Here is a 5788-nt window from a genome sequence, read left to right on the forward strand (position 1 = left end):
CACTCTTCCCCAAGCCTGTAGTGCTGCATGGGGTTGTTGTGACCCAAGTGCAGGACCCGGCACTTGGCCTTGTTGAACCTCATATAGTTGGCCTTGGCCCATCGATCCAACCTGTCCAGGTCCCTCTGCAGAGCCCTCCTCCCCTCGAGCAGATCAACACTCCCACCCAGTTTGGTGTTGTCTGCAAATTTACTGAGGGCACACTCGATCCCCTCATCCAGGTCATTTATAAAGATATTAAACAAAAATATTCTTTCAAATTTTGTTTTTCAAACAAATTTTTCAAATTTTTACAAACGCAAATATATAATCGCAACTGTTCTATATGTTCAAGTTCAGAAGTAACCTTTGAAAGAATGCAGCTTTCAAAATGTAAAAGAAATGAGAAGCAAAATCTCCACCTAAAAAACCCTCCTAAAAACCTTATCTCATGACATGTAAGTACATAAGACAGAATTTGTCACCCTAACAATATATCCATTTGATCCCTCTAATTCTACTAATGTTACATATATCAAAAAAGATCTGTACTACTATCATTGTACTGTTACCATGTATTATACTTAATTGCATAGCATATTTTTTCATTGTATAGCTTAGTCTATTTAATAGCTATAAGATATGGACCAGTGGGGATGTGCTTTAGACATACCTATTAACCAGAGACAGATGATATTTTTATTCTTTTTTGTTTACAAAATTACTTTTTTCAACATACATTCTATAGTTTTCCTCAAACAACAGCTGAGAAATAAATTCTCCCTTTTCATAATAATGATAATTATTAATATATGGAGGACACACTAGCAACTGTTTTCCCCAAAACTACTTCAATCTTTTTACCAGTACTCTGTGTGTTTATCAGGTTATTCTCAAAGAATGTATTATATATGGCCTAATTCTCCAACAAGCATGAGACTTCAGTCTTCTTATCTGTTACCCTCCAGGAAATATAATCCTTTGATGTTGTCTGGAGAATGGCTAGGTTTATAAAATATTTAGTGTTCCACTGCCAAAATATGAAGTTAAAAGGTACTGCCTATCCACAGGCATATTTGGTATCTTAATTTTGTAAGATTTGCAGCCACCTTATGTGAATCAATTAAGAAATGAAAGTGTGAGATCTGAGAAAGAGATTTAATTATTTCAAATTATTTCAGAGGAATGGTTGAAGTAAATTTTATTGTTATATACAGATTGCAGGTTTGGGGCTTTTTAATGTATGAGGGGAAAAACATATTACTTCAAACTTTCAGGAAGCTTATTCTTGCAACTACTGAATGCAAGGCTCAAACTTTCTGGTTTTGGTTAACTATATTTACACACACACATATATACATATCTCTCTCTCTCTGTATCACTGATCTAGATCCTGAAAGAACATTCTGCTATGAATAATACTAATAATATACTAAGAGATGGTAAATGCAGTATGAAACAACAGAATACCCACACATTTTTTCTCACTGCAAGTATTTCATACAGTTCTTTCTTCACACAGTGTATCTTTTCCCTTGTGCACCTTCTAGCACTAGAATAATGAAAATTCTGGTCGTCAGGAGGCTTCTGCATGCCTTCTTAGTAGCTAGCTACAATTTTAATGAAACATCTCTCAGGTATGCTAAGGTTCACAACACTAAACTGTAGCTTAATAGATGGCATAAAACTATACAATTGTGCAAGAATATTTCTTTCAAAAATGGAGTATCAGCATTCTTCTGGTGTCTGTTCCTTAACCTATTATGATATAGGACAATGCAAAACAATTTATTGAATGGAAGCTTAGTTTTGCATGCATAACTTGATTAAGACAAGTGATGTCATTTTGAGTAGTATACATAGCTAGTTACTTTAAGTATATCATAAGTAAAGAATTCTGATGCTGGAGGGTCACAAATTTATCCAGTCTGAAATGCCATCTGTTCTTTCGGTGAAAATATAAATCAATGTTACATTTCTACAAAATGTCACTGCAGTTATGTAAAAGTACCTGTCATTTTAATGGCAACAATAACTACCTGAAAACTTGCAGAGTTTTCTGAGATGCCTTTCATAATTTAGTATGATAGACAGCTAGTGGAGAGAGCCCTTGCTAAGATAAAGCTAAAAGAAAAAGAAAAAAGAAAAAGAAAAGACAAAGAAAAAAATGGGAAAAATGTTTAATATTATTTATGTCAGACAACCAGAAATGGCAAAAAAAAAATTATTAAAATTATCTGGAGTGGAATCTTGTAAAATCTGAATATAAAACAAACTAACTTATTTATTGTGTCGTATGCTGTACCATTAATAAAAAATCCAGATAAATGGTAGCTTTGCTGTGTTTCATGAATCTGGAATTTCATGTGCCATACATACAATTTAATCTGAATATAAATGGAGAAGAATAATTTATGTATAAAGAAACTGGGAATGGACAAATGAAGAGAAAAAGAATCACTTTGTGACAATCTAGGTGATCTGATGAGAATTAATTGTTAACAATGACTATTTATTACATGTGATTGAAAAAGCCATAGGAACCATAGTTCTATCTCCAGGGAAATCCTGTGGAATGTGATGGCCATTTTCCAAAATTATAGTAAAAAAAAAAAAGAAAAGAAAAGAAAAGCATGGAGAAAAGTTATACTTCTTATTTCAAGATAATATGCTACAATAAAGGTTCTGACCTAAATCCCATGATACTTTTCCAAATTATATGTTCCTTCTCTTTGCTTCTCTTTTTTATATAAAGACCTAATGTAAACATTATTGATGTTCTTAAATCTATCACTTACTTATTACATTCCTTACCTGTTACACTCCTTCATAATCTTGTGTGTGAAGCCATCTAAGACCTGAAACTGATCTACTCACAAACACCTTGGAACACTTGAGCAGGATTCAGCTTTGGAAGTGCTGAACTAGAATTATTAAGTGAGGAGGTCATATCTCTACTGTGTTTATAATTTCTTGCAGACATGCTCAGAAAAAGAGACTACCAGTCTAAATAAGGATCACTCATGTACACTACCACTGCAAATGTAATGAGAGCATTTACGTATCATGATACATCATCGGGAAATACACAGAAGATTAAAGTTTCTTTTACAGTCATTGTCTAATTCTGAAGCTTGACAGATGATCAGATTGTTCATTGGAAGAGGAACCAGCACTAATTTTTTCCCCCTCATTCTCCAGCATACAAAATAATTATTACAAAATGTAGCACAGTAGGTGATCTGCTTCGTAATAGTCTACTGCTTAAGCCTCTTACTTCCCATGTGAGTATTCTGGGTAGAAGCCCATGAAATTATTTCAGCTATCTTCTAGTAGGTCTCTTGTTGGAGCTTTTATGCTTGGAATAAAATATTAAAATAGTAATACTTTTATAAATTACAGTAGAATAAAATGCTAATAAAACAATGTACAACTGGTAGATGCAGAGACTTATTTTATATCCTAATGTCTTGAATGATGGCATCTCATCAAAATAATGTTTTCTCAGTTATTTAAGCAGGAACATGTTCAGTTCTGGATAGCTGGGGAATCCACGTATTCTCTAGAAACTTGAACAATCTGAGGGCCCTCTCCTAGAACACAGGGAATCACAATGGTCTACTGAAAATGGGATTTAGATACCTACATTCTCTTTTAATGTCTAGACTACAGTCTGGGCCACCTTTCTTCCCCTAGCTCTTAGCTTTTGAGATTCACAAGCAAATTTACGCTTTACTCTGAACATTCCATCAGTATTTCACATCAAGAACCTATAAGTATATAAGATTATTTGTGTGCTATCTTTGGATAGAGAACTTCCTAAAGATCACCTAAATCTTCAGGGAAATTTCTATCTGCCTGCATGACCACAAGTTAGGAGCGTAATAACTTCTATTCCTAACAGGAGTGACCAAATGAGGTACCAAAAATTATTCAGTGTGAAAACCTGTGAAAAAGAAATTGCTAGATGTGGTCAATATTTGTTATGACTATGATTCTCTCTTTCCTCTGTACTGCATAACAGTCTGCTGATTTTTTATTTATTTAGTCCTTTATTTATTTATTATACAAAACATAAATTCTCATCTATGAATAAGATGACTGAGTTTAAAAAAAAAAAAGTTCTTGCATGTCATTACATAGCACCACATAAAAATAGCAGTGTTCAGCTAAGCTTCTGAAGCAGCAATCAGCTATTTGATCTGGTGTCACAACCTCTGCAGGTTTTTTTGGCTCATATTGTTTATTTGTAGTTCATCCTGAAGAGGTATGGAAAGGAGAATTCATTTCTCAAGTCATGGTATCAGTTTCTGGATCCTTGCAGTCAGGCACTGTCTTGCCCTGCTTTTTTTTTTTTTCTTTATTAACAAAGCAAGGGACCCTAATTATTAGTACACCTGAGGAGCATAAAAAGCCACCAGAACCTCACAAAAAACTGAACCTATATACAAAATAAGGTCAGGACATTATTATTTTTTTTTTTTATGAGAGCTTTTGAAGTTAGTGCAAGAGTGTTATGACTTTGGGAAGTAGAAGACTTATTTCAGAAAACACTAACATCAGATTCCAGAAGGTAATAAACAACAGCCATTTGTGTCACAGGCCATGGAGCCCCCAGAAAGAGCCAGCAGTACTTGCTCCATGATAAGCAGTGCAGCCATCATCAGGCTATTCATCAGCATCATTTGACATCAGTCTTCGGAAATGTAGCGTGTTTAGCTGATGCTTAATTATCTCATGAGGCTTTTTTGTCTGTGAGATGTAATTCATCAGAGAAACATTCTGCCTTCAAGAATTTATGTGTGCTTCTGTTGATTTGATTTTGGCATATTTTTCTGATGCTGTACTTTGATCTTCAGTATTTATAATATCTGTTTTCCCCTTCTGATACAAAACTGGAAGTTACTCCCCATAATAAAGGCAACAAAAATATAGTACTGAGTACTATATATTACATGAACATGAAAATATTTTCGATAAGGATGAGTTGAGATGTTTGGGGTTATTTATAGTCTTATCTGATATTCTAATTTTTATTTTCATAAGCAGAATTTACCAAACATCTTTAATTCACTGCCATTCATGGATGGTCTTCTATATATTTTTTTAAATATAGCAGTTAGTAGATAATCTTATAGTACTCAATCACAAAAATTTTCATGTTATTTTGTAAGCTTTCTCAAATTGTAAGCTTTTTCAGACTCTGATTGTTATTTTCAAACAATCCATTAATCCCAGTAACATTTCTTTTCCTTATTTTTGCATATATGAAAATCCATTTATTCTTATTTTCAGTCTGCCAGTTAAACAATGTATGCATTTTATGTAAGATAAGATTCTGCCTTTTTACCTTTACCCCATAAAGTGAGAATGCAATTCCCAAACACTTCCAGGTTTGGAAGTGTTGATGAGCATTGTATCAACCTCTGTTTCATCTCAGTGGGTAGGAGCCTGAAACCTGAATGGAGAATTTAGAATCTTTATATTGCAAGCATGAACAGTTAGACGTCTTATGCTTATGGGTGAGGATGAGGGGGGAGGCCAACAGAAAAAATATCCTGTTGGGAGTCTGTTACAGACCACCGGACCAGGATGAGGATGTTGATGAAGTATTCCACAAGCGGCTGGCAGGAGTCTCTCAGCTGCGAGCTCTTGTTCTCATGGGGGACTTCAACTTCCCAGACATCTGCTGGAAATACAATACAGCAGAAAGGAAACAGTCCAGAAGGTTCCTGCAGTGTGTGGAAGATAACTTCCTGACACAGCTGGTAAGTGAGCCTACCAGGGGAGGTGCCCTGCTTGACCTCCT

This window comes from Egretta garzetta, unplaced genomic scaffold (genome assembly GCF_000687185.1).
Source record: "Egretta garzetta isolate BGI_Z169 unplaced genomic scaffold, ASM68718v1 scaffold189, whole genome shotgun sequence".
In the NCBI taxonomy this organism is placed as follows: domain Eukaryota; kingdom Metazoa; phylum Chordata; class Aves; order Pelecaniformes; family Ardeidae; genus Egretta; species Egretta garzetta.